Source organism: Leopardus geoffroyi, chromosome E3 (genome assembly GCF_018350155.1).
Source record: "Leopardus geoffroyi isolate Oge1 chromosome E3, O.geoffroyi_Oge1_pat1.0, whole genome shotgun sequence".
Lineage (NCBI taxonomy): Eukaryota > Metazoa > Chordata > Mammalia > Carnivora > Felidae > Leopardus > Leopardus geoffroyi.
This window is the reverse complement of record NC_059340.1, coordinates 10,765,865-10,788,207: the sequence shown is the minus strand read 5'-3', so window position 1 is coordinate 10,788,207 and position 22,343 is coordinate 10,765,865. Positions and strand designations below refer to the sequence as shown.

Below are 22,343 nucleotides of genomic sequence, written 5' to 3'. Positions count from 1 at the left end.
ACTAACTTCCCCCTTTTGTTTCCTGAACACCCAAAGACTACTTTTCTGCATGGCCTATCAAGCCATTGTCTGCGAGAGGTGAGAAGTCTGCACGGAGCCACCCCATCAGCATGAGTGAGCACTGCTCCAACAGTGTAAGTAGACCTCTGAACATTCTCAGCCGCAAAACAAAACAAAACAACCCAACTTGCTTTATTAAAGGGCAAAACTTGGATAAAAGTGGAGGGAGGGAGAGAGAAGGGAGAGGACAGTTTTTTATCTTCTTCCCTCCCCGAAACCCCGTCTGGGTGCTGGCGGGATCCAGACGGCTTATTTTCATGGCCTGAAGGCTGAGGTTTTCCTTCCGGTCATTGTGTTTATTTCCCCCAAAGAACCGGGCCCGCGGGGCCGGCGCGCCGGCCGGGCCCGGGACAAAGCCCACTCCGGGCTCCACCTGGGCGCGGGCAGGGGCGGGGAGGGGCAGGGGCGGGGAGGGGCGGCGCTCCCGGGCCCGCCGGCCCGCCGGCCGCAGTTACCAGGCAGCGCGGCGGCGCCGCCCCGGCCGCCCGCCGGCCAATCCGGCGCGTCTGCTGCCCGGGCGCACGAGCCCCGGAGACACCAGGCCGAGCGCGACCCCACGGCTCGGGCCTGGCACCGCGCGCGCACCCGCACCGCCCGAGATGGCCAATCAGCGGCCGGGCATGCGCAGCCCGCAGGCTCGCTCGCGCGCGGGCCTCACGCGTGAGGCCCCCCCACGCAGCGCCAGCGCGCGCGCCCCTCCCCCACGCGCACCCAGGCGCGCGCGTGCAACTGTCGTCCCCCGCGACCGCGTCTGCTCCTGCCCCACCCCCACGCCGGCTGGCCGGCTGGCCGGCTGGTTGGGGGGGGGGGTCGGGTACCCCCACACTGCCGCCGACGACCCCCAGACCCCAGTGTGTGCAGGCCCCGGAGGGGGCGCGTCTCAAATAAAGGCCCTACTCGCGATGGCAACCGGGGCGGGGGACGGGGGATGAGGCGACAGGGACTCACCCGAGTGCAGCCGCCTCCAGGCAGCGCCGGGGCCGGGGGAGCAGAAGGGAAGCGAGTGTGGGCCGCGCGAGAGCTGCAGCCGCGGCGGAGCAGCTTCAGGCTGAGGCGAGTTGGCGAGCGGGCAGGAGGTGAGAGGGCGAGGGGCCCGGGCGTCTCGGCCGAGCTCCTGTCACCGCCGCATGGCCGCCCCGGCAGGGCCTCGCTCAGCACCTAGATCCGATCACAGGGGACCGAGGGAGAGGCCGGGGTAACCGCGGCAGGCGGGCGGCCTCAGCTAGAGAGCGCGTGCGGGGAAGCGGGGGGGCGATCGGTGGCCCCTTTTCTCTGCTCTCCGAGCTTCTCTCTCACCCTCCTCCTCCTCCTTTTTTTTTTTTTTTTTTTTTTGTTCCTCGAAGGCGCGCTGCGCGTGCGCACCCGCAGCGCCGCCCAGCGGGAGTTGTAGTTTCTGATAGGTCCCCACCAACGCGACGGCGGGGGCGGTGGACTACGACTCCCAGGAAGCCTCGCGCGGGCGAGCCCCGAACCCGAGGACGCGGCGAGCGCGGCGCCCGGCCCTCTCCGGCAAGGACTGTCAATGGAGGCGCGGGTGGTGGGAGCAAGAACATGGCTGCACCTGGGGCCTGCGCGGCCGCCTGGGTGGGGGAGGGGAGCCGGGGCACGGGGGCGCAAATCTAGGCCGGGGGTAGCCCCCGCCCCCTCACTGCCCCGATGCAGCCGGCCTCAGCCACCGTCCAGGACTCGCACCCACTCTTGCACCCCAGATTCCCTGCCGATTGCGAGGCCGGAACTCGGCAGAGGCCGGGGAGCCCCAGCCGGCCTGCCGCTCTCGGTGCTCCGCCAAGGGACTTCCTCCGCGCTGCACCACCCTTCGGGACACAAAGAACTTCTGTTAGTTTTGAAAAGCTTGCCTCAAAAGCGTCCGAAAGAGACTGTTGCCCCAACTTTGGACGGGCGACGGGAGGGGACTCTCCTGTTTTTATTTACCGCCCCTCACCCCAGGCTTGCTTTCCTCACGCCCCCTCACTCAACATTTAGAAGGAAAGTTGAGGGAAAGCCACCGAGTGAGAGCAGAAAACCTGCCGTGTAGCCCGTTTTGTTCTGTCAACCGCGAAGAAAGGTTACCGAAACCTCTCCCCCCGCGACTAATTCTTTTGCTTCTCAACTTGAGCTCTCGAATTTCGAAAAGGATGAGACATTGCTGTTCACCTAAGCGAAACTTCAAAGTTTACCAAACTCGAGCCCCGAGGGCTTAGACAGTTCTGTAAAGCACAAGATCGAGTGATTTTGCGATTTTTACACCCCAGCGGAGATGGGGGGACCACGCCGGCCATCCTCCCCCTCCCCCTCCTCCTCGGTAGGTGGCGACCACGGCGCTTTTTCCAGCCTTTGTCGCTGGAAAGAAAACTTTCCGAGCAGCCAGGCTTTTGATGTAGGTCCAAGACCTTCCCTTTGACTCTTCGTTCCAGATTGGCGTTCCCCATCTTTCTTGCAATAGACCGCACCCATAAGGCAGCCGAATCTAGAATTTCCATGCTGGGATTCTTTAAGATAGAGGGAGACTTTAAAGATCCCTGCAGAAGCGGTCCGATTGCAGATTTCCACATTTTTACGATTTCCCCTGCAACGTTTTTACAGGCATTTTGTCCCCGCCTAACCCGATTGTGACTCTCCTTTGTCGAGTCTCTCCAAAAGCGTTCATTTCGTTTTCATGAAAAGTTTTCTTTTTGCACTCGTATTTCATTAACATATTGGACTATTGAATTCCGTATTCCCAGTAGCACGTAAAACTGACATCTATGTAAGGAACAAACCAAATTTTGAGAAAGTCTGCAATTGAGCTGATGGGAGCAGTCAGCCTTCCAGGGACAAACATTCAGCCGCTGTGAGCACCGGTGAGTACGTTTTATGCGGCCGCAGTCTTAGATGGTTTCCTGAGGACACTGGATGTTGAGGACAGTGAAGGAAGGATTCACTGGGTGAATGAATTCACTGGGTGAAATGTCATGAAGTAGCATTTGGGAGTGTTAGAAAGTGAGTTCGTTGGTAAGGCTAAAAAAAAAAAAAAGTTCATTTGGCCAAGATTATGCCTGTCACCATTAAAAACTTGTTTGGGAGATAGCCCCTCGCTTCTATGCATTTAACACTTCGGTGTGGAATTTTGAAACTGTTGCTTCATGAACAACTCCCAACTTCTTTGAGGGTGAGGCAGTTCCTAAAAACTCTTAAATCCTGGGGCGCCTGGGTGGCTCAGTCGGTTGAGTGACCGACTTCAGCTCAGGTCATGATCTCATGGTTTGTGAGTTCGATCCCCGCATCGGGCTCTGTGCTGACAGCTCAGAACCTGGAGCCTGCTTCCGATTCTGTGTCTTCCTCTCTCTCTCTGTCCCTCCCCCACTCATGCTCTGTCTCTCTCTGTCTCAGAAATAAAAAGACATTAAAAAAAAAAAAGATTTAAAAAATAAATAAATACATACATACATAAAAATTCTTAAATCCTAAAACACTTTCTCAAGCTTTAGCTAGCTTTGAATTGCCTGTAGATAGAAAGCTGGCCCTTTTGGGACAACGAACAGCGTATGGAATGGTGTGTGGTTTGAAGGCTGTGTGGAGGCCAACTCTTTTTTCTTTTTTTTTTTTTTTAATCTGCCTACTGTCGTTGGGGGCTGTACCCCTCACATTTCTGTCTTATAGTCACGGATACACTTTTATGGTCTTTCCGAAGGCCTGGCTCACCACCTTGGCAGTTACCGTTACACTTGTTCCTTTTTGTTGGCCAGTCGGTCCCTCTCCTCGGGGACAGGTGCTGTGTTCATTGTGATCGTGGTGATGAGCCACTGAATACCATCTCAGCACCTCGAGTTGTTTTTCCATAGGATCAAATTGCTGGTTTGGGGGGTTGTGCAGCAGATGGGGAAAAAAAAAAAAAAAAAAAAAAAACCACGACTTGTGTTTAGGGGTGGAATCCTTTGTTAAGTTGCACTCAGCTCACTGTGTTCAGAATCACACTCAGCATAGCAAGATGTGCATGCTAAGCTTGATGTGCAGCTCTTGGATCGTGCTCACTTAAGACCAAAGGGCACAGAAGCCAACAGGTGGCAGAACCTTGCGTGTTATTTATTTTGGATTTTTTCAAATATTTCTCTTTTTAACGTTTAACCTGGTGTGTGCAGATGAGTATCCATATAGCATGACTCCGTTCTACTGAATACCTGAGAGACAAAAGCCAAGTCTAATGGGCCTTGGCCAGTCAACAGATGGATCTAGACCAGCTGTGAACTCTTACACCAGGCACAAATGCATTTTCACATAGACTGGGTTTACAGCCTTGTTGACTGCTTTTTTTTTTTTTTTTTTTTTTTTTTAGGTTTATTTATTTTGAGAGAGACAGCTTGAGTGGGGAAGGGGCAGAGAGAAAGAGGGAGAGAGAGAATCCCAGGCAGGCTCCGTGCTACCTGCGTAGAGCACGATGTGGGACTTGAAGTCACAAAAGCGCGAGAGCATGACCTGAGCCAAAACCAAGAGTCGGACACTTAACCGACAGAGTCATCAGGTGCCCCCACTACTTCTAAATAGCAGGTGGTAATGTCTGAATGTGTTCACCGGTCTTTATTTTTTTTTTTTTTCAACGTTTATTTATTTTGGGGACAGAGAGAGACACAGCATGAACGGGGGAGGGGCAGAGAGAGAGGGAGACACAGAATCGGAAACAGGCTCCAGGCTCTGAGCCATCAGCCCAGAGCCCAACGCGGGGCTCGAACTCACGGACCGCGAGATCGTGACCTGGCTGAAGTCGGACGCTTAACCGACTGCGCCACCCAGGCGCCCCTGTTCACCGGTCTTTAAAAAAAAATGATCAGGGGCGCCTGGGTGGCTCGGTTGGTTCAGGGGCCAACTTCGGCTCAGGTCATGATCTCGCAGTTCATGAGTTCAAGCCCCGCAGCAGGCTCTGTGCTGACAGCTGGAGCCTGCTTCAGCTTCTGTGTCTCCCTCTCTCTCTCTGCCCTTCCACCGCTCTCTCTCTCGCTCTCTCTCTCTCCTTCTTAAAAATAAATAAACATTTAAAAGTAAAAAAAATAATCACATCCTCCTGGGGTTTTTAATGCTTGCTATCAGAAGTCTGCCTTCTCCATTAGCATGGGACTATTTGACATGGACCCACCCTGGATAGGAAACCCTGACCACCCATGCCGACAGAACCATGCTCACACCACTTGGTCAAGGTTACCATTGTTGAGAGATCATTTAATGCTCTTTTTAAAGATACTCTTTTGAATCCAAACTGCATAAGTTAATCTTTCTGTGACTCTGTCATGAATTTTCGATCGTCCAAAACGGTCATTCTAAGCAAAAGTTGAAGTGCTCTTGACATACCCATTTTTCACAACACACCCAGTCTTTTGTTTGTTTGTTTGTTTGTTTAAAGATCTATTTCTAATTTTCAAGTAATATCTACACCCATCCTGGGGCTCAAACCCACAAGCCTGAGATCAAAAGTCCCGTGCTCTACCAACCGAGCCAGCCAGGCTCCCCAGTCTCTTTTTCTAATATTTTATTTTATCGTATTTTTATTGAAATACAGTGGGCACAATTTACATTAGTTTCAGGAATACATCCAGGCTTTTGATTGAAACTAAACAGAGGTCTTTTTTCCCATAACGGCCCCGATGCAGGCCCAATATCTTCTGGGTCCGGTTTCTTGGTTTTTCTTTACAGTATGCATAAGCATTGTTTATTGAGAGAATGGGCCATAAAATATATATCATTTGTAAGGTGTCAGTGTGATCTCTTATATCAGTGTTCTCAATTAGGATTTGTACAACTCCATCCAAATCACACAGGTTGGGCCACAGTGACATCGTTAGATTTTGGAGGGTATCTCCCTGTTAGAAGATAAATCCTTCGTTATTACAAGGATACTTTTTTTTTTTTTTTTAAGTTTGTTTACTTCTGAGAGAGAGAGTGTAAGTGGGGTAGGGGCAGAGAGAGGGAAAGAGAGAGTTCCAAGTAGATTGTCAGCTCAGAGCCTGATGTGGGGCTTGAACCCATGAACCACTAGATCACAACCTGAGCCAAAGTCAGGTGCTTAACCAACTGAGCCACCCAGGCGCCCTACAAAGATACTTTTTTAACTGATTCTAAACCACTGTTTTTGGACAGTTTTCTGTTTGGATAATTTGAATATTTAGAATGCTAGATAAATGACCTTTTATCAGAACTCTTTCAAAAGTGGAAAACAAAAACAAAAACTAGATCTGAGCTATAATTTATTCATAACAATTAATAATGTAGATGTGATCTAAACCGACCTTCCAGCTCTTGCTGTGTCTTTTGTGCAAGCACCTGCCCTATGCAATAAACCTACTATCTGTGTAAAACTTGTTGAAATAAAGATATGGGGGGGCGGGGGTTACCGGATTTAGATGAATATGATTTTCTATTTAACATTATGTTCACATTGCTGTAGTCGTGTAACAATTTTTTACCTTTTTAAACTTTATTTATTTTGATAGAGCTTGCGTGCACAAGCAGGGGAGGGGCAGAGAGAGATGAAGAGAGAGAGCCGGATGCAGGGCTCGAACTCACTAATCGGGAGATCATGACCTAGGGCCAAAATCAAGAGTCAGACGCTTAACCTACTGAGCCACCCAGGCGCCCCATGTAACTTAATTTTTAAAATGTAAAAGCTCTGTAATATTTTCTCCGCCTTCCTCAGGGATTTGGGGGAATCAGATGATATGTAAACGAAAATACATTAGAAACTCTAAGTTGAGTGTTCTATAAATATTACATGGTATAATTTAGCATTCCAAACATTATTTTTAAATGTGAGCAACACGTCCATGTTTCTGTTCTGACCGAAGAACTATATTGCTCATTGTAAAAATGCTTTATAGGCTAATATTTGAGAAAATACATTTAGTGAGGCTGACTCTTATCATTGAATTAAGGTGGACCTGTTATCATATCTGACTGATGAGATGATATAACTAATGAAATAACTAGTAATGCAAGCAGCACACCCTTTCAGAATATGTATCTGTCAAAACTATTCTAGAAGACTCAGAAACCTCAGGGTTAAGTTGTGTCAGGGAAGTTATTTCCAAAGCAAATGCATAACCTATAGCCTTGCTTTGATAACACCAAGAAAAGGAATCTCGTTTACATACTGAAAACAAATATCCCCATTCCTTCCTTCTTCTCTTTGTCCAAATTCTTGGGTCTTTATCTTTGCATTTTACAAGCCTTTCCTCTTTCTCTGGTGAAAAATGCTTTTTTTTTTTTTTTTAAAGCATATTTTATTTTATTTTTTAAATGTTCATTTATTTTGAGAAAGAGAGAGAGATAGCAGAGGAGGGGCAGAGAAAGAGGAAGAGAGAATCCAAGCAGGCTTTGTGTTGCACAGAGCCTGACTCTGGGCTTGAACTCACAAACCATGAGACCATAAGCTAAGCCAAAATCAAGAGTCAGACGTTTAACCGACTGAGCCACCCAGGTGCCCCCGTAACCACCTTTTTAACCCCCTTTCAAGACCTTGTGTTTATTATAATAATTAAGGTACATGCGCTTGGGGAAGTTTTCAACTAAGAATAAAGGGAATTTTTGAACAACGGATTAGAGAGGAAAAAAGAAACCAGGGAAAATGAAGCTGTTCAAGTGTGAAATTAGCCACCATGGCTGTGTCAAGTACTTCCAGTGGTCTTCCAAACAGTGGGAAGGTGTTGAGTCACCCTCTCCTTCCCCTGCACCTGGGGAGCAGGCTGGCTGGCTCTGGGTTGTACCTGGGCTCTTAGACACACTTCATTTATTACAGCAAAGTGTGCAGTCCCATCCCAAATGAACTCAGATTGGCCCTGAGATCATTGGGGAAGGTAAGGGACACATAAGCAACTGGAAAGAATCCGAGTATCTATTCCATTCTGGAAATCTTGTGAGACTGTCTCAGTTGTCCAGATAAGACCGTTCCTTTTCTTCAGTGCCACATACTGTGCTTAATTATTGCATTGCATGCTGACCTCTCCTCCCCCCCCACCTCACACACACACGCACACACACACACACACACACACACACACACACACACACACAAGTAGCCCTGTGCTGAGTGCTCAGAACCTCCCCCTTTGCTCAGAAAGCTTGAAGTACTTAGCCAAGAATACATAGATGGCCAAATCTAGACTCTAAATCGGCCTGTATCGAAGCCCGAATTCTTAACTAGTACTATTGGTAGGCTACAGCCATCTCATCCAGCTAGATATGATAAGTGAACCAAATACAAGGTATACTCAGGTTCATGCCATGAGATGGTACCAGAAGGTTGGAGGTAAAGCAAGACATTTTTCATGGAGGAGGTTGCATTTGCAGTGAATGGATGAATGGACTTTTTTTTTTTAATGTTTCTTTTATTTTGGGGGGAGAGAGAGAGAAAGAGAGAGAGCAAGCACAAGTGGAGGAGAGGCAGAGAGAAAGGGAGACACAGAATCCGAAGCAGCCTCCAGGCTCTAGGCTCTGAGCTGTCAGCACAGAGACTGATGTGAAGCTTGAACCCACAAACTGTGAGATCATGACCCAAGCCAAAGTCAGATGCTTAACCGACTGAGCCACCCAGGTGCCCCTGGATGGATCGATTTTTAAAAACAGAATAACATGAATATGGTTTAAAAAAAAAAAAAAAAAGCAGACGTTCAGAGGACTCTCTTAGCCTTCTGTATCTCAAAAGCAAAACGATCACAACAACCTGTGCATCTAAAATATTGACACACGTTGCCAACTTGCCCTTCAGAAAAATTGCACCACTGTACTTACAGGGTGTGAACATGTCAATTTCCTCCACACCCGCCCAGTTCCAGTGGAAAGTAGCATTTTTTTCCGCAGCTCTTCTGTGCACATTGATTATGAACCGAGTAGAGTTGTCTTTTCATACTTGTATTTGCCATTTGCATTTACGTTTCTGCAAACAATATTCATGTTTGCATTTGCTCAGTTAGATCCTTTTCTCCCCCATGTTCTTTTGTGTGAGTGCTTTATAAAATGAAAGACATTTGCATTTCTGTCCTTAGGTGTGTTACAAATATTTGCCTGGTTTGTCTTTTGACCATGACTTTTTTTGTGTTGTTATACTCAAGTTTCATTGTTGACCTCGTCGAATGTATCCATTTTCTTCCCTTCACATGCTCAGTGTTAAAAATCCCCGGTGAGGGCGCCTGGGTGACTCAGTCAGTCGGTTAAGCAACCGACTTCAGCTCAGGTCATCATCTTGCAGTTCATGAGTCCAATCCCCACATCGGGCTCTCTGCTGTCAGTACAGAGCCTACTTTGGATTCTCTGTCCCCTTCTCTCTCTGCCCCCCCCCAAAATAAATGAAAACGTTTTTAAAAACACTTTTTAAAAATCCATAGTGAGAAAAGCCTCCCCCACACCAAGATCTATACAGACATAGATACAGAGACATGGAATGCCGATATAGGCATGTATGTATATAGGCACACATACACACGCGTTCTGTCCAAGCAAGATTTCTGCATTTCCATCCCTGTACATCTCACTTGTTTGCTTGAGCCGTGTGGGCTTTCTATTTCAGGGTGCCTTTAAGACTTTCCGACCGGGTGGGGTCCTGGTCTCCGTCCAGCCAGGCTGGCGGCAGGACCCTGCGCTATCTTGTTTCCCCTGCAGCCCTGGGCCATGGTTTTCCAGGTGGTGGCGCTCTGCCCTTCCCGCAGGCTCCCACTGCCCTCGGATCAGGCCTCACCAGAGGCGGGGAGCTCTCGGGGCGTTGGGCGTGGCCGCAGGAGTGTTGGCAGGGCACTGGCAGGGGTGAGGAGGTGGGAGACAGGGGGAAGGATACTCCTGAAAGCTGGTGCAATCTCTGGGGCAGCTGCCAGCGAGCGCAGACGTCCCAGGGCAGGTTGGGATTCCATGCCTGCGCGTTTGCGGACAGGACCTGAACAGCTTGAAACAGAAGCCCCGTCCGCTCCGTCTGTCGTGTCTGTCCGTCTTTGGAAATGGTGCCCAGGTGAACAGTATTCTGGTTTTGTAGCTCAGCCGGCCTGAGCTTGCTTAGTATGACTTAGCCTGCCCAGTCCTCGTCCTAATCCTGTTTGCCAGACAGCATCATCAGCCCAAATAGTTGAGAGGGGTTTGGTTTTTGTTGCGGTAAATGAAATATATATAACATAAAATGTTCCGTTTGAACCATTTGTAAGTTTGCGGTTCAGCGGGATTCAGTACCTTCAGGATGATCTGTTTCTAGAACTTTGTCATCATCCAAAAAACTCAACCATTGGGGCGCCTGGGTGGCTCAGTTGGTTAAGCATCCGACTCTAGCTTTCAGCTCAGATCCGTGAGTTCAAGCTCCACATCGGGTTCCGTGCTGTCAGTTCAGAGCCTGCTTGGGATTCCCTCTCTCTTCCTCTCACCCTGGTCCTCTCCCGTTTGTTCTCTCTCTCTCTCTCTCTCTCTCTCTCTCTCTCTCTCAAAATAAATAAATAAAACTTAAAAGAAAAAAAAAGAGAGAATTAGGGCTACCATTCAGCCCTAATACCCCATTTTCTTCTCCCTTCAGTGCCTGGTAACTTCTGTTCTACTTTCTGCCTATTCGAGATATCTCCTAAAAAGAGACTCCTATGATGTCTGTTCTTTTTGATTGGCTGATTTCATCTGGCAAGTTTTCAGTGTTGTATAGCATGCAACAGAAAATTCCTTTTTATGGCTAATACTTCACTGTATGTATATACCATATTTTGCCGATCCACACAGCTGTTATTTCCACCTTTTTGGCTATTGTGAATAGTGCTGCTGTGAGCATTCATGCCCAAGTATCTGTTTGAGTTTCTGTTTTCAGTTCTTTTGGATATAGTCCTCCAAGAGGAATTGCTGGGTCCTATGGTAATTTCATGTCAAACGTTCTGAGGCAGCACCAAACTTTTCCCCCGGGGGGCGGCACCATTTTACATTCCCACCTGCAGGGTACTGTTGTTACAGTTTCTCCCCATCCTCGCTGACACTTGTTATTTTCCATTCTGCAAGCGCGTGCGCGCACTCCCGTGTCTGATGATAGCCATCCTCCCGGGTGTGAAGCGGTATCCCGTTGGGGGTAGTTTGCGTTTGCATTTCCCTCATGACTAATGAAGCTGTGACCATGAGTATATCTTTGGAGAAATCAGGTCCTTGGTCCAGTTTTTTAAAAGTTTTTATTTAAATTCCAGTATAGTTAGCATGTAGTGTTAGATTAGTTTCAGGTGTACAATATAGCGATTCAGTACTTCCAACCCAACACCTAGTGCTCACCATGCACAAAAGTGCGCATTTTGATCCCCATCCCCGATTTCACCCCCCCCCCCACTCCCCTCTGGTAACCATCAGTTCTCTGTAGTTAAAAGTCCGTGTCTTGATGTGCCTCTCTCGTGCTCTCTTTTTTCCTTTTGTTTGTTTTTAATTTTTTTAAATGTTTATTTACTTATTTTTAATGTCTATTTTTGAGAGAGAGCACAAGTGGGGGAGGGACAGAGAGAGAGAGGGAGACACAGAATTTGAAGCAGGCTCCAGGCTCTGAGCTGTCAGCAGAGAGCCCAATGTAGGGCTCAAACTCACGAGCAGTGAGATCATGATCTGAGTCAAAATCAAGTGTCAGTCTCTCAACTGACGGAGCTACCCAGGAGCCCCTTCCAGACTTCTTATAAGGTGTATATTCCTTATTGCTTGTGGTCACTGAAATTTCTTTTCCATTGTCTCTGCGGTCAGCCAGTAACCTGGGAAGATGTCCACCTCCTCCCCCCCTCCCCCCCTCCCCCCCCCAAAAGGCTGTTCCCTTAAATCTTTCAATAGATAACTGCCAGGGAAGCTGCTGTAGCCTAAGGGCAGGTGGGGGGGGGGGTGCCCAAAACTAAGCTAAGCGTCTACACTAGTCCCTCCGGTAACCACCGGATTAACCAAAGTGTATGATCCCAAATTAGTGAAGGACAAGATCCCCACTGCCCTCCCTGGCACCTGTCCAGCCAGTCCAGGAACATAGGCTGCTGTCCCCACCTTCATGGCGGGGGCTGAGGAATGGGCAATAGTAGCTGCTTTGTGCACACTGGTTACGAAACAGCAGTCTCTCCCTCATCAAGCACTCTTCTGGTTGTTACAAGGGTTTGATCAGGCTCCAGAGTTCTGAAATAGTTGATTACAGCCATTCCTTTCAGCTCAACATTTGCTTCAGTTGGAGGAGGGACCAACCACTAGGGCTTCCTATGTAACCTTTTTGTGTGGCACTGGAATGGATTTTTTTTTTTTTTTTTTTTTGGTCATAGGTATTTATTTTTTATGTTTTCTGCCAGCTTTATTGAGATATAACTGACATAACACTGTGTATGCTTAAGGTACACAACCTGATGATTTTATGTATATAGTGAAACAGTTATAATAAGGTTAGTTAACACATCCATCACCTCACATAGTTACCTCGTGTGTGTGTGTGTGTGTGTGTGTGTGTGTGTGTGTGTGCACATGCACGATGAGAACAAAATGGACTTTTTTTTTTTTTTTTTTTTTTTTAAAGAGAGAGAGAGGTAGAGAAAGAGAACGACAGAGAATCCCAAGCAGAATCCACGCTTGGCAGATCTCAGCCTGAGGCTCAATCCTACAACCCTGGGATCATGACCTGAGCCAAAATCAGGTGTCGGATACTCAACCAACTGAGCCACTCCACTGCCCCCAAAATAGATCTTTTTTTTATTAACTTAAATACACCCATTTTAGGAGTATAGTTCTCAGTTCTTTGAGTTTTTATGAATACATGACAACCGTTGTCATAAAAATAGAGCCCATTTGTAGCACCCACAGTCTCCCTTACGCTCCTTCCCATCCAATCCTCACTCCTTACTCCCAGCTCACGAATCCTTTCTATCACCGTGGATTAAAATTGTCAGTCTTGGGGCACCTGGGTGGCTCAGTCGGTTAAGTGTCCAACTTGGGCTCAGGTCAACTGTGGATCCCACAGTTCGTGAGTTTGAGCCCCACATCGAGCTCTCTGCTGTCAGCACAGAGCATGCTTCAGGTACTCTGTCCCTCTCTCTCTGTGCCCCTCCCCAACTTGTACTCTCTCTCAAAAAAAAAAAAAAAATTAAAAAATTTTCAACGGTCAATCTTGACAATTTTATTTAAATGGAGTCTCATAACACGTAGTTTTCCGTGTCTGTTTTCTTTCACTCAGCAGTTTTTGACATTCATCTATATTATTGTCCATATTAGCGGGTTTTGGTGTTTTGTTCTGTTGTATTTTTTGCTGAGTATTTTACTGAATAGGTACACCACAATTTGCTCATCCCTTGACTCATTAATTAACATTTGGATTGTTTCCACTTTGGGAATATGAAGCTGCTATGACGGGGCGCCTGGGCGGCTCGGTCAGTTAAGCGTCTGACTCTCGGTTTCAGCTCAGGTTATGATCTCATGGTTTGTGAGATTGAACCCCGAGTCAGGCTGACAGCATAGAGCCTGCTTGGGATTCTCTCTCTCAGTTTTCTCTTTGCCCCACCGCTGCTTGCACTCTCAGCCTGTCTCAAAATAAATAAATTTTAAAAAAGCTGCTATGACTGTTTTTGTACAAACATTTTCATTTTTCTTGGGTAAATACCTAGAAGTGCAATTGCTAGGTCTTGATGGTAAGAAATTTTATAAGAAACCGACAAACCGTTTTTCCAAAGTGGGTGCTTCATTTTACATTCTACCTTTCCCCACTGGATTACCTTGGTGTCTTTATCAAACATCAATTATTAAAAAAAAAAATAAATTATTTGTGGGGCACCTGGATGGCTCAGTCAGTGGAGCATCTGACTCTTGATCTGAGGTATTGAGCTCAGGGTCATGAGTTCAAGCCCTGCATTGGGCGTTGGGCCCACTTAAAAAAAATAAAAAGGAAATAAGAATAAAATAAAAATCAATTGGTCATATATAGGTGGTGTATTTCTGGACTCTGTTCTGTTCCAATGATCTGTATGTCTATACTGATTTTTTTTTCCATTTGAAGTAGTTCTATTAAGTTTCCTTGTTAAATATATAAGTGTGCTTAAATTAAAAAGAATTTTTTTTTTTTTTAAGTAGGCTCCATGCTGGGTGTGGATCCCGATGAGGGGCTTGAACTCACGACCCTGAGATCAAAACCTGAGATGAGATCAAGAGGTGGATGCTTAACCAACTGAGCCACCCAGTTACACCTGAAACTCCTTTATATATAAATGTACGTAAAAATTTATATCATAAGTATTATAAGTTATAACATATTATAAAAATTATAATTATGTCTTCATTTTATATATAAAATAATGTTTTATTTATATATAAACATGGTAGGAATACATATAAATATAAAATGTAAATATAAAGTATGCAAATATATAAAATATATAAATATTTAAACTATTTAATTTCATAAAATATAAGTGTCTGTAAGTATAAAATATAAAATATATAAATATGATATTGCACACTTTCTACCAATTTTTGCAGGCTCCAAATGGCACTTCCTTCAAGAAATTTTCTGTAGCTGGGAAGAAAATACTTGTGAATAAGTTAGATTTGACTTAGCATACTCATAATGGCAGAAAAGTAACTACAGTCTCAATGCTCAACAATAGGGCAATAGATACCATAATGTTGCGTCTATATTATGTGATAAAATGCAAAAAATCGGGATTCTGAAGCAACAATGGTGTAGAAAATGCTCACACCATATCTTGGGCAACCAAAAGCAGGCTATAATATAGTATGTCACTTTAATTAAGATATAAATAGAGGGGCATCTGGCTGGCTCAGTCAGTAGAGCATACAGTGCTTGATCTCAGGGTCATTGAGTTCAAACCCCACATTGGGCATAGAGCTTACTTGAAAAAAAAAAAAAAAAAGGAGTATACATAGAAAATAAGGTTGGAAGAAATACCAAAGGGACGCATGGGTGGCTCAGTCGGTTAGGCATCCACCTCTTGATCTCAGCTCAGGTCTTGACCTCACGGTTATGAGTTCAAGCCCCGTGTTGGGCTCCACGCTGGGCATGAAGCCTACTTAAAAAAAATAAATAAGAAAGAAAGAAATACCAAGGTGTGTGGAGGTATTGTGATTGAATGTTTTCCAATAGTCTTTTATATGTTTTAATCGTCTGACTTTTCTATGATGAGAATATTTTATTTTATAATTGGGAGGCTCTCCATTGAGATGTTATGTCTTCCTTCTCTGTTATTTTATAGCTCTGTGTAAATCTGGTAGGTTACCTATCACATTCTATCTTGTATTATAGATATCTGTGTACTTCTCATTTATTTGTTTCTAACTTCTTGAGAACAGAGATCTCATCTCATTCATTTCTTTTTTTTTTTTTTTTTTTTCTTTTTCCATCTCATTCATTTCTTGATGTCTGATCCTGGCACAGGGCAAGTGCCTGTCACATGACAGATGCCTGATAAAATAAATATGAGTAAGCCATTTGTTCCCAATCAGGAACATACTTCCATTGTCACCAGATTTTCTGATTCAGAGAAGCTGGAAATTTGGATATTGGTAGAACTCTCCTGATTTTTAATCATAAAATATTCACAGTACAAAGTGAAAAAAAAATAAATATGAGAGGAAGGAGTTTACAAATGAGCATTACGGATATTGGAATAGCACTGGTTCTTGGGGCGCCTGGGGGGCCCAGTCGGTTAAGCATCCAACTCTTGCTTTTGGCTCAGGTCATGATCTCAGGGTTGTGAATTCAAGCCCTGCATTGGGCTCTGCGCTGCCAGTAGGGAGCCTGCTTGGGATTCTCTCCTTCTCTCTCTCTCTCTCTCTCTCTCTCTTTCTCTCTCTCTCTCTCAAAACAAATTAATTAATTAAAAAAGTAAAGAGTCTCTTATGGTTAAAAAATAAAATAAAATAAAGGATGGGGCGCCTGGGTGGCTCAGTGGGTTAAGCGTCCAACTTCAGCTCAGGTTATGCTCTCTCGGTGGGTTTGGGCCCCTCACTGGGCTCTGTGCTGACAGCTCAGATCCTGGAGCCTGCTTCAGATTCTGTGTCTTCCTCGCTCTCTGCCCCTCACCCACTCATTCTCTCTCTCTCTCTCTCTCTCTCTCTCTTTCACTCACTCACTCAAAAAATCAATAAACATTAAAAAAAAAAAAAAGGAATAGTGTAATAGCTCTTTAGTTTGCAGAATTGGCTGGTTTGGGTTGTCTGGAATCTGAAAATGACCCTGGACCTCATTTACCGTAGTCACATTTAACACCTGAACATTGTTTACTAAGCAAACAAAACAAGAAACCAGAAGGTGCTAACTTGGAATTAAACTGTGGGAAAATTTTGTTTCCATGTATTAGGTAGGTAGTTGTTCAGTTTTATTTTTTTCAACGTTTATTTATTTATTTTTTTTGGGACAGAGAGAGACAGAGCATGAACGGGGGAGGGGCAGAGAGAGAGGGAGACACAGAATCAGAAACAGCCTCCAGGCTCTGAGCCATCAGCCCAGAGCCTGACGCGGGGCTCGAACTCACGGACCGCGAGATCGTGACCTGGTTGAAGTCGGACGCTTAACCGACTGCGCCACCCAGGCGCCCCAGTTGTTCAGTTTTAAAAGGTATTTGTTTATTAAACAAATTTATAAGAACAAATTGAGACAATCACAGGGGGAAAATCCTAAGAAATCAATCAATTAAAATAGATACAGGTAATATTACTCAGCCCTAAGAAAGAATGAGATCTTGGGGCACCAGGGTGGCTCAGTCAGTTAAGTGTCCGACTCTTGGTTTTGGCTCAGGTCGTGATCTCACAGTTCATGGGTTTGAGCCCCACATCGGGCTCTAAGCTGATGGTAAGGAGATTCTCTCTCTTCCTCTGTCTCTCTGCCCCTCTCTCAAAAATAAATAAACTTTATTTATGTATGTATTTATTTATTTATTTAGACAACCTTTTTTTTTTTTTTTTAAGTTTATTTATTTTGAGAGCAAGAAAGCACGAGGGGAGGGGCAGAAAGAGAGGAGAGAGCAAGAATCCTGAGCAGGCTCTGCACTGACAGCACAGAGCCTGATGTGGGGCTTGAACTCACGAACCACGAGATCATGACCTGAGCTGAAGTCAGTCACTTAACCAACTGAGCCACCCAGGCGCCCCCAAAATAAATAAGCTAAAGGAAGGAAGGAAGGAAGGAAGGAAGGAAGGAAGGAAGGAAGGAAGAAGGAAGAAAGAAAGAAAGAAAGAAAGAAAGAAAGAAAGAAAGAAAGAAAGAAAGAAAGAAAGAAAGAAAGAAAGGAAGGGAGAAAGGAAGAAAGAAAGAAAGGTCTTGCCATTTGTGACAACATGGATGAACCCAGAGGGTATTATGCTAAGTGAAATAAGGCAGACAGAGAAAGACAAATACCGTATGATTTCACTTCTGTGTGGAATCTGAAAAACAAAAAAATGGACAAACAATCAAAGCAGACACAGACCCATAAATACAGAGAAGAAACCGGTGGTTGACAGAGGGCGGCAGGGGGATGGGCAAAAGGGATGAAGGGGCGTGAGGTCCAGGCTCCCGGTTAGGGAATGAGTCAGTCACAGGGATGAAGGGGCACAGCACAGGGAATGTAGTCAGTGGTGTTGTAGCCATACCTGACACACGGTAGCTACACTGGTGAGCACAGCATAGGGCGTAGACTTGTGCAATCACTGCGTGGTACCCCTGAAACTAATGTCACACGCTGCAGTTTAAAAAAACAGGGGCGTCTGGGTGGCTCGGTGGGTTACGCGGTTAAGCGTCTGACTGTTGATTTCGGCTCAGGTCACAAGCTCACAGTTCATGAGATCGAGCCCCACGTCAGGCTCTGTGCAGAGTGTGGCGCCTGCTTGGGATTCTCTCTCTCCCTCTCTCTCTCTGCCCCTCCCCTGCTCATGCACACACGCACAAACTCTCTCTCAAAATGAATAAACATTTAAAATAATAATAGTAGGGGGCGCCTGGGTGGCTCAGTTGGTCGAGCGTCCGGCTTCGGCTCAGGTCATGATCTCGTGGTTTGTGAGTTCAAGCCCTGTGTCGGGCTCTGTGCTGACCGCTCAGAGCCTGGAGCCTGTTCCGGATTCTGTGTCTCCCTCTCTCTCTGCCCCTCCCCCACTCATGCTCTGTCTCTCTCTCTCTGTCAAAAATAAACATTTAAAAAAAAAAAAAAGATTTTATTTTTAAGTAATCTCTACACCCAGCCTGGGACTTGAACTCACACCTCCGAGATTGAGTCACATGCTCCACTGACTGAGCCAGCCAGGCTCCCCACCTCTTTCTGAAGTTTATGTAAACGGAATCATGATGCATATATACTCTTTTTTTTTAATGTTCTATTATTTATTTTTGAGAGAGAGAGACAGAGTGCAAGTGGAGGAGGGGCAAAGAGAGAGGGAGACACAGAATTCCCAAGCAGGCTCCAGGCTCTGAGCTGTCAACACAGAGCCTGATGCGGGGCTCAAACTCACGAACTGTGAGATCATGAGCTGAACCTAAGTTGGGTACTTAACTGACTGAGCCACCCAGGCACCCCTCTTTTTTTTTTTTTTTTTTTTTTAGTTTCATTTAAGTAATCTCTTCACCCATCATGGGGCTTGAACTCAACGCCCCCAAGATCAAGAGTGCCACACTTTTCCGACTGAGCCACCCAGGCTCCCAGAAGCAGCAATAATTTGGTTTCATCATAATTTGACACTAGGTTTAATTCTTACAAAGGCATAAAGTAGAACACAGGTACCAGTTTCTCAACTGCATTGTTCTGGGTGGTATCACGAGGTAAGATGATGTATCACAATTTTATCCATGCTACCAATAAATTGGAAAGGAAGAGAAAACTTTATTTGGCTCCAAACAAAAGGTTATACTTTGTTTTCAAGTCAAGTGAAATTATCTGTGAGCAATTTTCAAACATATTGCAGACAGACATAGGAAATTAAAAGATTTTTTTTTAAAAATCTGACCAGCAGAGTCTACTCTCCCAAAATTCAGTTTCAGAAAATGAGATGGGACAGAACTTAAAACAAATATCAGAACATTTGCTACATTCCAGCCCTGTTCTAGGCACCCACAGAGCCATGACATTTATGCAAGGTTCACATTCTAGCCAAAATGCAAGCCGTGCCAGCACGAACCTTGTTAATAAAATCAAAAGAGTTTTTATAATAAAGTACAAAACATAGCTGTGATGGGACACCTAGGTGGCTCAGTTGGTTAAGCGTCTGACTTCGGCTCAGGTCATGAACTCGCGGTTCGTGGGTTCGAGCCCCACATCGGGCTCTTTGCCGACAGCTCAGAGCCTGGAACCTGCTTTGGATTCTGTGTCTCCCTCTCTCTCTGTTCTTCCCCCGCTTGCACTCTGTCTCTCTCACTCTCTCTCAAAAATAAAGATTAAAAAAAACCTTACCATTAAAAAAAAGCAAAAAACAGGGGTGCCTGGGTGGCTCAGTCGGTTGAGGTCCGACTTCAGCTGCGGTCATGATCTCGTGGTTCATGAGTTCGAGCCCCGCATTGGGCTCGTTGCTGTCAGCCTGGAACTTGCTTCAGATACTCCGTCCCTCTCTCTCTGACCCTCCCCTGCTTGTGCTCTCTCTCTCAAAAATAAATAAAACATTAAAAAAAAAGAAGAAAACAGCACAGCTGTGACTATAAGCCCAACAAAAAACTAAGAATCCTTTAGCCAAACTAATCCCTGAGGTCCATAGCTGGCTGCCTTTAAGAAGGGTTATGCTACAGTTCCGTGGGTTAGGTCCCTCTGGGGTGGGCGGGGGTAGGGGAGGAGACAGCACCTGTTGTGCCCACTCCTGCATGCTGCTGCAGACTGTAAGGGGGAGGGAGGGCGACTCGAATGAATGAATGAATGAATGAATGAATGAATGAATTCATTCCCTCGTGTCTCCATTCGGCCTATGTTTCCCCACTATTTGTGAGCCTCTGTCCTCCATGAGCTCACTGACGGCTGGGACGGGGCTTCATTCACCATCCTCCCTCTGCACCTGCACCTTAACAATGCCACATCCCGCCCCTGAGGTCTTCAGCATCATCGCCTGAGCTCTGGGAGCCTCATGTCCTCATCTGCAAGTTGGGGAGAAGGTTCGGAAGCTTGTGATTCTCTGTTTAGCTAACTTAGGCCTACCATCTTGCCCAACAGACATTCAAGGAATGTGCTAGGTACTTTAAAGGAATCAGAGCGAAATACGGCACCACTCCTGGCTTCGAGGGGTTTCCGGACTGTGGGAGGATGGGAGGAGGGAGGACAGGAGGGTAACAGCCTATAATACAATACAGTGTGGCTTGCAGAGCTGTAGGGAGAGCACAGAGGAGGTGGGGAAGAGACGCTTGAGTCCAGCTTTCAAGGATGCGTGGAACTTCCCCAGCAAAAAAGTTGGGGGTGAGTATTGACGGCAAAGAGAAGAGCAGTCAAAGACACGGAAGGTGTCAAAGTTCACTGCTCGCAGAGGGAATTGGTAAATAGCTTGTGCTGGCTGGGGCTCAGGGCCAAGGTGCAGGACGGGCTGGAGAGAGACTCTGCGGTCTGGTGACAATGGGCCCTCTGTGCCACCTAAGTAGTTTGTGCTGGACACGTCGGTCAGGATGCCTGTCATTCCAGCTTGTTTCCAGGCGAAATGGTGCCACCCACTTGGGGAAGCTAGACTGAGCTGCTTTTTTTAAAAACAAAAACAAAAACAAAAACACCTTTATCGAAGTGTGTTATTTACGCAGAATCAGATGATTCCTTTTTATGTGTTTCGTTCAATGAGTTTTTGACAAATGTATTTACCTGTGGAACCCCCACCAGAATCAAGATCCAAAACATTTCTGTCACTCAAAAAAAGCACCCTTGTGCCCCTTCGTGCTCGTTCTTCACCTCACCTTCCCACATCCCAGGCCCCTGAAATCTTCAATCTGTTTTCTGTCGCCGGTTTGCCTCTTCCAGAATTTCATATAAATGGCCTCATCCGGCTTACAGCGCTCACCCAGCCTAACGCTTTTGGAGTCGGATTCATGTTATTGAGTGTATTAGTAATCTGTTCCTTCTTGCTGCTGAGTGGTATTTCTTTGTGCGGCCACAGTCACTCCATCCGTGATGAGCATTTGGAGCGTCTCCACGTTGGGGTTGTTGTGGATAAAACTGCCGTCGATGTTCTTATATAAGTCTTTGTGTGGACATGGTTTCACTTCCCTTGGGTAAGTGGAAGTGGAGTTGTTAGTTCTTAAGGTAGACAGATGCATGTTTAACTTTTAGCAAAGTTCCAAACCGAGAGAGAAGAGAAGGGGAGAGAAGGAAAGAGAGACTCTCAACACAGACGTTCTGTTAGCTTCCCTTGGCTGGTGAGGGATTATGGTAGGAGAGGGGAGGGGGCATGGGAGCTGTCACTCATCCACGCACCCACATCTCTGTGCCAGCCCAAACCACCATGGCCACTGCTGGCATCCCAAGGAAGTCCCTTTTTCCCCCAGCATGTGGAATATTCCATGGGACCAGAGAAGCCCCCATGGAAATGCCGGGGAGGGTGCCTTGAGTCCCCAGGAAGCTGAGGCCCATGCAGGTTGGGGGTGGGACAGCTGGAGACGAGGCCTCAGGGAGGGTAGGGAGGGCAGGACATGGGCAAAGGGCTGTGTGGACAAGCAGTGCCTTGAAGGAGATCTGGTGGCCCCAGGAGCCAGCTCCACATCCCACAACCCCTCCCTCAACCAGGCCCCAGAAGTGGCCATTGTCACACTTGGGCAGTGGAGGCCAGTCTCTTGCAAGCCTTTGTGGTTTAAAAAGGAAGGACAGAACTATCTAGACAAACTGCACAGCAACAGAAGGTTAGGGGAAAAATAACAGTCCTGAGGCCTCGGTGAGGGCCCTCCCCACCACATTCCTGATGCCCCATCTTCTTCTTTTTTTTTTTTTTTCGTTTTTAAGTTTATTTATTTTGAGAGAGAGAGAGAGAGCGAGCATGAGCTGGGGAGGGGCAGAGACAGAATCCCAAGCAGACTCCACACTGTCAGCACAGAGGCCAATGCGAGGCTCGTACCCACGAACCGTGAGATCGAACCTGAGCCAAAACCAAAAGTCAAAGTCGGACGCTTAACTAACCGAGCCACCCAGGCGCCCCCTGAAGCCCGTCTTTGGAACATGGGTGAAGCTTCAAGTCAAGCGTCCTGTGTCACTCAGGCTGCTGACCTGTGCTCGGCCCTACCCTGGCCCTGCCGCCAGAGGACAGCCAGCAACGCCTTCTACGTTTTTGTAAAGTAAGGACACAGCTGTTTTCAGCATGGAGGCAGTAATAAGTTGTTCCTGATGGGCTCTGTGTGAGAGTCCTCAGGGCACCTGCTCCCCTCTCCTTCTTGGATCCAGCCTACCTTGACC

General features: G+C 46.5%; 1 protein-coding gene and 1 long non-coding RNA gene across 8 annotated transcripts in view; one reads left to right on the top strand and one right to left on the bottom strand.

Moving 5' to 3' along the window:
• Positions 1-1,400, bottom strand: part of GTF2I (general transcription factor IIi) — a 110,834-nt gene extending 109,434 nt beyond the window's left edge. For 2 of the 7 annotated variants that reach the window (XM_045460130.1, XM_045460131.1), the window contains exon 1: positions 1,009-1,372. The gene's annotated coding sequence lies outside the window, so the exon portion shown is untranslated. Of the gene's footprint in view, positions 1-1,008 lie in introns of all 7 variants that reach the window. The other 5 variants (XM_045460129.1, XM_045460128.1, XM_045460127.1 and 2 more) reach the window with 5 other exon arrangements.
• A 76-nt stretch (positions 1,401-1,476) lies between these two features.
• The window catches only part of LOC123588835, a 39,267-nt gene continuing 18,400 nt past the window's right edge, over positions 1,477-22,343 (top strand). The window contains exon 1 of the long non-coding RNA XR_006708032.1: positions 1,477-2,900. This is a non-coding gene — a long non-coding RNA (uncharacterized LOC123588835). The remainder of the gene's footprint in view (positions 2,901-22,343) is intronic.